A 13,480-nucleotide genomic window follows, 5' to 3' on the forward strand; every position below is an offset into this window, starting at 1 on the left:
CATATTCAATGACATGTGTATTATGTGTTACACTAGTTACTACTTTGTAGATTGTGGATAAATATGTATTATAATTCAAATACTCCTTGAAATAGGTTAATTATAGTATATTAATATTGTAGTATTATGAATTTGAATAAATGTAAGTAGGGGTGATGTGAAACATGATTCTAGTCAAGCTCAAAGCTACGCAATGGCCTAACTGCGGTATGTCCTCCACGGGTATCGAAACCCAGTTTCTAGCGTTGTATTTCCGCAAATATACTGTTGTGCCATTGTGGCTCGTTTTTGTAATTCTCAGTCAAATTAGTGCAAACCTCGCTAAGAATTACGGGTAATGTCAGTGAGACATATTAAGTTCAATAGAACCCAAAATTGGATATTAGCACACGTCTCACATGAACATGTGTAACAACTAAAAATTCGATAATTCGCGTAATTAAAGAAAATTCGAAGTTTATATATATTTTAGTCCAACTTTTAATTTTCCTAATCTAATGTTTGTAGTTATAATTAATCTCTATTTGTTCAGTTACGTCTAATAACTGTCCAGACAGTAAGAAACAAAGTTATACGTCTGTCTTATACAAAGGGGTCACGAACACCGGCTATTAATGACGTAATTAAATACAAGTGTTTACCCCCGTTTGATACACTGGTTTAAACAGCGAGAAGCGGTACTCGTTGTTTTAAATATTTTATTATCCGTGATAATAGTAGATATTAAAACAAAAAGAAACAGGTGATTTAAACGTAATTTCCCTCGTGCCTGTTATCTGCCTCCTGGTGGTCATTAACCGAGCACTAGATTTTCAATAATAATTATAAGTCGTTTAAGAATGAATAATTCAGGTGCAGAATCGAAGAAATCCTTTCACGTTTTCGCCAACAACATTAGGAGACAATTTGCAAACTTGTACACGTTACGTTCTTGGTAAATGTCGGAATTCGATTATCTTACACTGATTGTAATTCATTATAACGGGTGTATCTTAAACTGTAAGCAGTGTGTTTGAACCACGGTAGTAACAGTTTGTCCTAAACAATGTCAGTAATGTTGTTTGACTGAGACTTGGTGTTATTACAGTGAACTAAACCACAGTAATATTATTGTATTCTTAAATACGGTAATAATTATACGTCTTAAACCATGGTAATAGTGTTGTATTCTTAAATACGGTAATAATTATACGTCTTAAACCATGGTAATATTATTGTATTCTTAAACATGGTAATAATTACGTTTGTTTGTTTGTTTGATTTGGAATTTCCACAAAGCTACTCGAGGGTTATCTGTGCTAGCCGTCCCTAATTTAGCAGTGTAAGACTAGAGGGAAGGCAGCTAGTCATCACCACCCACCGCGAACTCTTGGGCTACTCTTTTACCAACGAATAGTGGGATTGACCGTAACATTATAACGCCCCCACGGCTGGGAGGGCGAGCATGTTTAGCGCGACGCGGGCACGAACCCGCGACCCTCGGATTACGAGTCGCACGCCTTACGCGCTAGGCCATGCCGGGCCAATAATTATGTATCTTAAACCATAGTAATATTATTGTATTCTTAAATATGGTAATAATTATGTATCTTAAACCATGATAATGGTGTTGTATTTTTAAATATGGTGATAATTATGTATCTTAAACCATGGTAATAGTGTTGTATTCTTAAATATGTCAATAATTATGTCTTAAACCATGGTAATAGTGTTGTATTCTTAAATATGTCAATAATTATGTATCTTAAACCATGATAATAGTGTTGTATTATTAAATATGGTGATAATTATGTGTCTTAAACCATGATAATAGTGTTGTATTATTAAATATGGTGATAATTATGTGTCTTAAACCATGGTTATAGTAATATATTCCCAAATATGGTAATAATTATGTCTTAAACCATGGTAATAGTGTTGTATTCTTAAATATGGTAATAATTATGTTTTAAACCATGGTAATAGTGTTGCATTCTTTGGTATGTTAATATTAATTTTTGTCCTAAACCATTATAATACAGTTTTATTTTTTAGGTGTGGTAAAATAATTTTGTGTTGTCAACCATGGTAATACAGTTTCATTTATTAGTTATTATAAAATTACTGTGTGTCTTAAACCATTATAACACAGTTTTATTTCTTTGATGTTGTAAGATTAATGTGTATTCTACAATTAATTAGTCTGTCTTCACCATACTATAAACTGTATTTGTAACAACTGATGATCTAGGTACCCTCAAGCATACTGAACTTAGCCTCATTAAACGTGTATATTTTTTAGCCACAATAACTTAAATGTTTTAAAAAACACCCAACAGAAACTATTTCTTTAAAACTGTACACTGTGTTCAGTGTCATTTATTAGTTCGAGTTCAATAAAACTATTTTTTCCTTCACAATAGAATCACAGTGAATCTTTAACTACGATTGAACTACGTGTATCTGTCATTGTTTTAGTTATAGAGATAATTATAGTGTCCAGAATTTGTAGCTCACGGATCAAATACACGCCACAGTAAATACTATGTTATTTACAATACACAAACAGTCCCTCACTTTGATAATAATAAATATGTCTCATTTGAGGCTCGTGAAAAGCTAACACTCGTTAGGGTTAAGTATCGAGATCACGTAGCATTTACTATTGCTGTATATTATTGGTGCACTGTCAAAAAGGCAGACCTTTGTTTGTTTATAATTTTAAAATCATACCTAGTAAACTTATTAAAATTTAAAGCTGTATTTGAAACACAACTGAAAACTATTATTTATTGTGTCGAAAGGAAGTGAGTGCTGAAAACTATTATTTATTGTGTCGAAAGGAAGTGAGTGCTGAAAACTATTATTTATTATTGTGTTAAACGGACTGCTAAAAACTACTATTTATTGTTGTGTCGACAGGAAGTGACTGCTAAAAACTATTAGTTATTGTTGTGTTGACAGGAAGTGACTGCTAAAAACTATTAGTTATTGTTGTGTTGACAGGAAGTGACTGCTGAAAACTATTAGTTATTGTTGTGTTGACAGGAAGTGACTGCTAAAAACTACTATTTATTGTTGTGTTAACAGGAAATGACTGCTAAAAACTATTTTGTATCAAATTATGAACAAAATGTTCACGTATTCTTCAAACTAATTCTCCACCACACCAATAAATGTATTTTTTTAATGAATCGGATGTCAAGAATTGATTTTCTATCCAATAGTTTCGTTAATTATTCGATTTCATACACTTTAAAACAACAGTATAACTTGGAACATAATAGTGTAGAATTATTTTTCTTTCACATATATATATATATTTTACAGTATAAACATTTTTAAATTTTTATCTGAATCTTATTTAGAAAAACGACAATTAGGCTTAATGAAAAGAATAGTAATTTTATCATATCTGGTTTACCTGAAGTGAAAACTATTAATATTTTCAAACAACGTAGTTTTGAAGTTCTATTAGTGAATGACTTAGCTTATGTTTTACCTATCAAACCAGTAACTTATTGGACTATCATTCCAATTATTTATTCATGATTGTTTATTTTAGTGTAAAACTTTACAACCACTTCTGCTATGTCCAAAGCAGAGATCGAACCGTCAAATTCTAAGATATAGACACTCAAATTTACCACTAAAACATTAGAAGCCTAATTATTAGTATGTTAGTTCAACTCCAAACAAATTGTGTACATACATTGAAACTGTTTTATATTTGTATTTGAAATGGTATTAAATAAATAAGTCTGATTAATGTAGATAAATATTGATCATCAGCAGAATCACCGACAAATAATAAATGTTTCCGAACGATTTCTCTAAACTTACTTTTTTACTATGCATTCGGAATCCCATTCCCAATGTTGACACAGAGCAGACAACTCATTGTGCAAGTTTGTAATACACAAAACAAAAACTATCTATACATGACGATTCAATCAAGGTGACTTTTACAAGAAGGTTACAATTAAAGGAGCGACTAGCATCTAGAAGGTTCGATTCACAGCAGATAGCCCAAGGTGGCTTTGCTCTACAATAAATAAAATGCACAATATAGTCTCTATTTGTCACATTTTCGTACTTATATATGAAAGTATTCTGACACAAATTAATTAAAAAAAAAACTATTGCTAACGATGAAGGTTGTAATAGTGACATACTTTGAACACAGGAACATAAATCATGTTTTATTGGCTGAGCGGCATTCATAGATCGAGTTCCATTAATCAAACAAATTCTAATTAATTAAATTCTATTAATTATCCAAGTTAAACTATTGGATAGAAGTAGCATCAGGTGACGTCATATCTTTATTTTAAAATTAGGTTTTAGAACAGAATATAGAAAGCTGATAGTCTCTTCATAACCATTTTTACTCTTTGACCGTTTAACGAATACAGTCTCGCTACAAACCACAGCAGGACAACAGATTTTACTGAAAAACATCTGTCCTTCAGAAGTGTTCGGACTCCCCCTGAATATGTGACATACCATCTTCACCATGGAAACCGAATGATCATGTGATACGCAGACAAGCTAGAAGAATAGATTAATTGTATAATAACTCGTATAAAGTTCACATCACGGTGAATTACGTGACTTGGAGAAATATCAGTGAGTAAAAAACCGAAACATTCAATAACAGACGGAAGTTAAAAACATTCTCTGAAACATTCACGTGATTGTACCACATCCGTACATGTGAACAATAAACATCTTTCAGTTCCGTGAAGCATAAACAGCGTCCATCAAAAATATTTTAACACCGATTTATTTTGTAGAGATCCATCAGCACTGAAATATTACTAACTGGTTGAGATATCTGTGCAGTGGAGAGAGATCCACCATCACTGAAATATTACTAAACTGGTTGAGATATCTGTGCAGTGGAGAGAGATCCACCAGCACTGAAATATTACTAACTGGTCGAGATATCTGTGCAGTGGAGAGAGATCCACCAGCACTTAAATATTACTAACTGGTGGAGATATCTGTGCAGTGGAGAAAGATTCACCAGCACTGAAATATTACTGACTGGTCGAGATATCTGTGCAGTGGAGAGAGATCCACCAGCACTTAAATATTACTAACTGGTCGAGATATCTGTGCAGTGGAGAGAGATCCACCAGCACTGAAATATTACTAACTGGTTGAGATATCTGTGCAGTGGAGAGAGATCCACCATCACTGAAATATTACTAAACTGGTTGAGATATCTGTGCAGTGGAGAGAGATCCACCAGCACTGAAATATTACTAACTGGTCGAGATATCTGTGCAGTGGAGAGAGATCCACCAGCACTTAAATATTACTAACTGGTGGAGATATCTGTGCAGTGGAGAAAGATTCACCAGCACTGAAATATTACTGACTGGTCGAGATATCTGTGCAGTGTAGAGAGATCCACCAGCACTTAAATATTACTAACTGGTTCAGATATCTGGGCAGTGGAGATAGATCCACCAGCACTGAAATATTACTAACTGGTTGAGATATCTGTGCAGTGGAGAGAGATCCACCAGTACTGTAATATTACTAACTGGTTGAGATATCTGTGCAGTGGAGAAAGATCCACCAGCACTGAAATATTACTAACTGGTTGAGATATCTGTGCAGTGGAGAGAGATCCATCAGCACTGTAATATTCCTAACTGGTCGAGATATCTGTGCAGTGGAGAGAGATCCACCAGCACTGAAATATTACTAACTGGTTGAGATATCTGTGCAGTGGAAAGAGATCCATCAGCACTGTAATATTACTAACTGGTCGAGATATCTGTGCAGTGGAGAGAGATCCACCAGCACTGAAATATTACTAACTGGTCAAGATATCTGTGCACTGGAGAGAGATCCACCAGTACTGTAATATTACTAACTGGTTGAGATATCTGTGCACTGGAGAAAGATCCACAAGCACTGTAATATTACTAACTGGTTGAGATATCTGTGCACTGGAGAAAGATCCACAAGCACTGAAATATTACTAATTGGTTGAGGTATCTGTGCAGTGGAAAGAGATCCACCAGTGCTGAAATATTACTAACTGGTTGAGATATCTGTGCAGTGGAGAAAGATCCACCAGCACTGAAATATTACTAACTGGTTGAGATATCTGTGCAGTGGAAAGAGATCCACCAGTACTGAAATATTACTAACTGGCTGAGATATCTGTGCACTGGAGAGAGATCCACCAGCACTGAAATATTACTAACTGGTCGAGATATCTGTGCAGTGGAGAGAGATCCACCAATACTGAAATATTACTAGCTGGTGGAGATATCTGTGCAGTGGAGAGAAATCCACCAGCACATGCTGTGTTTTTAAAATTAAGTTTACACAGTAAAGTAATTTGTAACTGTAGATATTCAAAGTTATAAGTAATACATTTCGTAAGTTATTTTAAAATAAATATTTTTCTCTAAAATGTTTTCTATTATAACCCTTGGATCAAACAGCGGCCATTTTAATCAATTATATCTTATAAATAACTCAGCTGATATAAGCGTGTATCATGTCGACTTTCTTAGTCCATATATGTTACTTATACAGTGATTGTATCGATTTTGAAGTTAGGGGGCGTTGTAACTTCTGTAAGGACTCATTTGGTCCACAGTTAATATTACTGTTTTTGTGTCTTTTTTTCAACCCGAGAAATCAGTTTGGACATCACCACAGTGACATTGTAACATCACTTTAGACATCACCAATGTGATATTGTAACATCAGTTTAGACATCACCACAGTGACATTGTAACATCACTTTAGACATCACCAATGTGATATTGTAACATCAGTTTAGACATCACCAATGTGATATTGTAACATCAGTTTAGACATCATCACAGTGACATTGTAACATCAGTTTAGACAATACTGATGTGATATTGTAACATCAGTTTAGACATCAACACTGTGACATTATAACATCAGTTTAGACACCATCACTGTGATATTGTAACACCAGTTTAGACACCACCATTGTGATATTGTAACACCAGTTTAGACATCACCACTGTGACATTATAACATCAGTTTAGACATCAACACTGTGACATTATAACATCAGTTTAGACATCAACACTGTGACATTGTAACATCAGTTTAGACATCACCACTGTGATATTGTAACACCAGTTTAGACATCACCACTGTGATATTGTAACATCAGTTTAGACACCAACATTGTGATATTGTAACACCAGTTTAGACACCACCATTGTGATATTGTAACATCAGTTTAGACACCACCATTGTGATATTGTAACACCAGTTTAGACACCACCATTGTGATATTGTAACACCAGTTTAGACATCACCACTGTGACATTATAACATCAGTTTAGACATCAACACTGTGATATTATAACATCAGTTTAGACATCACCACTGTGATATTGTAACATCAGTTTAGACACCACCATTGTGATATTGTAACACCAGTTTATACATCAACACTGTGACATTATAACATCAGTTTAGACATCACTACTGTGACATTGTAACATCAGTTTAGACATCACAACTGTGACATTATAACATCAGTTTAGACATCACAACTGTGGCATTGTAACATCAGTTTAGACATCACCATTGTGATATTATAACATTAGTTTAGACATTACCACTGTGATATTGTAACACCAGTTTAGACACCACCATTGTGATATTGTAACACCAGTTTAGACATCACCACTGTGACATTATAACATCAGTTTAGACATCAACACTGTGATATTATAACATCAGTTTAGACATCACCACTGTGATATTATAACATCAGTTTAGACATCACCACTGTGATATTGTGACATCAGTTTAGACATCACCACTGTGAGATTGTAACATCAGTTTAGACATCACCACTGTGATATTGTAACATCAGTTTACACATCACCACTGTGATATTGTTACATCAGTTTACACATCACCACAGGGACATTGTAACATCAGTTTACACATCACCACTGTGATATTGTAACATCAGTTTAGACATCACCACTGTGATATTGTTACATCAGTTTACACATCACCACAGTGATATTATAAATTAGTTACCATATAGAGAAGACAGAAAAAAGATGGCTGACACTTCCAGTCAATGTTGTTTTCTACCAAAACTACTTTCGTAAGTTTTTTTTATTTCATCAAACCACAAGAGAATCTGTAATTTTTAGGATACACTTAAGAGATTTCTAAAAAAACGAATCTGGAATGGTGAGCAGATGTAGACGTAAGAGGGCGCTACTAACTTTTTAATTCTAGGGTATATAATTCGACTGTATGAATTACTTAGACTAGTGCCAAAAAAGTTAGAGACAGCTCTGTCATTATCTGAAAGCTAGCTGTCGGTCTTTATTCTGTCACTGTCCAGTGTCTTGTACGAAAGCTATTCACCCTCTAGAGTTCTCAGTACATTTGGATAAAATAAAGTAGAGATTTGGACCGCTTTTCCCTGACAGACAATTATTTACTTTATTATCAATTAATGTACCTAGTAATAACACACCAGTTTCCACAAGAACACACCAGTTTCCATAAGATCACACCAGTTCAGATGTAAGAACATATCAGTTTCCTTTCAGAGTACAATTGCAGATCAAATGTACGCGTCTCGAAACACTTGTCATCATTTTCTTACTTAACTAGAACACTTCTTTGAATAATTATTTAAATAAACCAAGAACATTTTAACATGCGTTAAAAATTAAGTATCTTAAATAAAGAGTTTAATCTGAAAGAAAACACAACAAAAAATAATAAAAGATAAAATAATCATTTCACACCAAGTGAGAAATATAAGTTTAGTATTCATCTCACACCACGTCAAAAACATCTGTTTAGTATTCATCTTACACCACATGAGAAACGTAAGTTTAGTATTAATCTCACTCCACATCAGAAATATAAGTTTAGTATTCAACTTACTCCACATCAGAAACATAAGTTTAGTATTAATCTCACTCCACATCAGAAACATAAGTTTAGTATTCATCTCACACCACGTCAAAAATATTTGTTTAGTATTCATCTCACACCATATGAGAAACGTAAGTTTAGTATTCATCTCACTCCACGTCACAAACATGTTTAGTATTCATCTCACTCCACATCAGAAACATAAGTTTAGTATTAATCTCACACCACGTGAGAAACATAAGTTTAGTATTAATCTCACGCCACGTCAGAAACATCTGTTTAGTAATAATCTCACACCATGTCAGAAACATAAATTTAGTATTTATCTCACGCCACGTCAGAAACATAAGTTTAGTATTTATCTCACGCCACGTCAGAAACATCTGTTTAGAATTCGTCAGAAACACAAGTTTTATAGTGATTTTCAAATTGAAAAGATTGTTTGTTTGTTTGTTTTGAGTTTCGCACAAAGCTACTCGAGGGCTATCTGTGCTAGCCATCCCTAATTTAGCAGTGTAAGACTAGAGGGAAGGACGCTAGTCATCACCACCCACCGCCAACTCTTGGAATACTCTTTTACCAACGAATAGTGGGATTGACCGTCATTTTATAACACCCCCACGGCTGAAAGGGCGAGCATGTTTGGATCTATCCAACTCAATAATTAACCTAGATTGTTTGACAACAATTTGAAGGTGTGTTTTTCTCCAACTTTATGCCTTTTTATGCTAAACATTCTCCAATCGGCTGAATAATTATACCAGTGTTACACAAGTCCATTAGTTATACCAAGTTGTTTCACATGACATCAAAATGTGTTTATTCCATCACATTTATACACATTAAGGCTTAACATTTTCAATGTTTTTTTTTTGTTTTGTTTTATGTCGCCATCTTTGTTCCATGTTTGGCTTAACATTTCGTATCTGATTCAACGATACCAGAATGTCTACTGAGTCCATGGTTTATACCACGTTCTTCTGAAACACATATAAAAGTCTTTCTTTCTCCATATTTATACCCTTTTAGGCTAAATGTTTCCCGTCCTACTCATTAATTCTACTAGATTATTCTACGATTCAAACAAAGATATTGGCCTGGCATGGCCTAGCGCATAAGGCGTGCGACTCGTAATCCGAGGGTCGTGGGTTCGCGCTCGCGTCGCGCCAAACATGCTCGCCCTTTCAGCCGTGGGGGCGTTATAATGTGACGGTCAATCCCACTATTCGTTGGTAAAAGAGTAGCCCAAGAGTTGGCGGTGGGTGGTGATGACTAGCTGCCTTCCCTCTAGTCTTACACTGCTAAATTAGGGACGGCTAGCACAGATAGCCTTCGAGTAGCTTTGTGCGAAATTCCAAAACAAACAAACAAAGCTATTTATTTCTCCATCTTTATTTCCTTTTGTAGAACACAAAAGGAAATATTGAATTATTAGAAAAAAAACCTCGAGATATTGTAACAAAACTGATCAAACACAGCAAAGAAAATTATTGAATAAAAGTTAACAGTGAAACCCATTCCGGTTATGGAACGTCACATTTCTTTTTCCGTAAAAACTTAATTCAACGTAACGTTGATTTAGTAGCAATGTAACAGTATTTTTTTAGTCTCGCTATATGTAATGGGTTTATCAACCAACAAATGCTGGGCTGAGCTTTACAACCCACAGTTCCTCTCACGATCGTACTGTGGGCACATTTGATAAAGGCAACCTGTTCTGTTGTTCAATTCAATACTTGTGTTATTCCTTTCTGGAAAGTAGCTCAAAAATAGAGACAGCTACACCTGAACTCTACGAGTCTCTGATTTGGATGTATAGTCAACGTGTGGTTCAGTTTGAAAATATTAAATAAATAAGGTAAATACTGTGAAAATAGCACTGTCGAAACTAGCAGATGGATAATATGGAAATATCATAATTTTATGTCCAAATAATAAGACTCATTGAAAGACGCTTACATATTGTTCAAATTATAAGTTCATAAGTAAAGTTTGTTTGTTTTTGAATTTCACGCAAACCTACTCGAGGGATACCTGCTCCAGCCATTCACAACTTACCAGAGAGGAAAGGCAGCTAATCATAACCACCCACCGCCAACTCTCGGGCTAGTCTTTTACTAAGGAATAGTGGGATTGACCGTAACATTATAACGCCCTCACGGCAGAAAAAGAGCAAGCATATTCGATGTGACGACGATTCGAACCCGCGGATCTCCAATTACGAGCCGACATAAATAAAGTATAAGTAAGTATTGCTGAACTTTAAGAATATAAATAAAGTAGAAGTAAGTATTGTTAATTTATAATAGTATAAATAAAGTAGAAGAAAGTAATATTGAATTATAATATTATGCATAAAGTAGAAGTAAGTACTGTTAAATTATATGTTCATAAATAAAGTAGAAGTAAGTATTGTTAAATTATATGTATATAAGTATAGTAGAAGTAAGTATTGTTAAATAATAATATTATAAATAAAGTAGAGGTAAAAATTGTTGAGTTATATGTTTGTAAATAAAATAGAAGTAAGTACTGTTAAATTATAATATTATAAATATAATGTTGAACAAAAATATTATAAATAAAGTAAAAGTAAGTATTATTAAATTATAATATTAAATAAAATAAGTAGAAGTAAGTATTGTTGAATTGTAAGATTATGAATAAAGTAAAAGTAAGGATTGTTGAATTATATGATTATAAATATAGTAGAAGTAAGTATTGTTAAATAATAATATTATAAATAAAGTAGAGGTAAAAATTGTTGAGTTATATGTTTATAAATAAAATAGAAGTAAGTACTGTTAAATTATAATATTATAAATATAATGTTGAACAAAAATATTATAAATAAAGTAAAAGTAAGTATTATTAAATTATAATATTAAATAAAATAAGTAGAAGTAAGTATTGTTGAATTGTAAGATTATGAATAAAGTAAAAGTAAGGATTGTTGAATTATATGATTATAAATATAGTAGAAGTAAGTATTGTTAAATTATAATATTATAAATAAAGTAGAGGTAAGAATTGTGAAGTTATATGTTTATAAATAAAATAGAAGTAAGTACTGTTAAATTATAATATTATAAATATAATGTTGAACAAAAATATTATGAATAAAGTAAAAGTAAGGATTGTTGAATTATATGATTATAAATAAAGTAGAAGTAAGAATTGTTAAATTATAATGTTATAAATAAAATAGAAGTAAATAATGTTAAATTATAATATTATAAATAAAGTAGAAGTAAGTATTTAATGGATGATCAGAAATTATGATGTTCTTTCATACGTCCTATTAGTTTTTCTTCACCTCCAATTTATTTAAGACTTAACGACGAAATAATTGTTTACTGTTAAATAAATGTATTTCAGGACGGCTGGTATGGATATTAAAACTTTTATTCAAATAAAGTAGAGAACACCGTTTCGAAGTTCTTAGGTCATCTTTTGGTTAACCAGTCTTCCCGAGTTTTACTTCAAGTTGGTGTCTCGTCATTACAAATTCTTTATTTTTGTGTTGTTTTTAATTTACCCAAAACTATACGATGTTTGTCTGAGCTAACAGTTTTAAATTTGGCTACTCTTTTACCAACGAATAGAAGGATTGATCGCACGTTATAACACCTTTACAGCTGAAATGGTGAACATATTTGGTGACGTGAATCCGAGTGACGTGGATTGCGAATCCAACGCCCTATCGACCAGGCCATACTAGGCCTGATGAAAGAAGCCTCCCGATTTACAGTCTGAGTTCATAGTTGTTAGATTGTCAGTGGTGCTAAGTAAATGTAATCTTGTATTGTTTTTCACTTCACCACTTCAGTTTAATAAGTGCTCATTGGCCTACAAGACAGTGGTGAATGTACTGTGTGATAAGTGTATTCAGATGAGGTCATTTCTGAGTGTTGTTACTTATGTTTTGTACAAAGAACCTCTTTCAGAATAAGAATGAAAACGAATTTTGCTGACGTGTTTTTTCACGATTGATTTTATGTGTATGTAGACGTGTGTAAAGAGGCACAGCAGTATATCTGCAAATTCGCAACGCTAGAAACCGGGTTTCGATCCCCTTGGTCAGCAGAGCATAGATAACCCCATGTGTAGCTTTGAGCTTAATTTCAAACAATCAATCAGTGAAACTCCCCACTTCTATCGTTAGTAATCGATCAGCACAAATGTTATTTTGTTTGTCCATTACAATTCCACGTCTCTTCATCTACATAATGTATTATTAATTCGTTTTTAAAATTCTGTTCCTCCATTTCTGATTCTTAACTGGCTTTAAATAAACTCATCAGAATTATTTTTTATATAATAATAATGATAGATAAATCTTTATACGTTTTCACAAACAATGTAAAAAGTCGGGCATCTTATCTTCTTCACAGCTAGATATTGGTTTCAACTCTTAAGTCAAATTCGGTTTTTGTTGGACGTGATTATTCCAGTACTGTAGGGTGTGTATGACCCGAGTGATTCAGATAAAATCTTTCCCTTCGTTTAATTTGTAGCACAAACATCAGTCACATCCTTTTGACAGTTTGATATTCGAACAATTGACACT

Source organism: Tachypleus tridentatus, chromosome 5 (assembly GCF_004210375.1).
Source record: "Tachypleus tridentatus isolate NWPU-2018 chromosome 5, ASM421037v1, whole genome shotgun sequence".
NCBI lineage: Eukaryota > Metazoa > Arthropoda > Merostomata > Xiphosura > Limulidae > Tachypleus > Tachypleus tridentatus.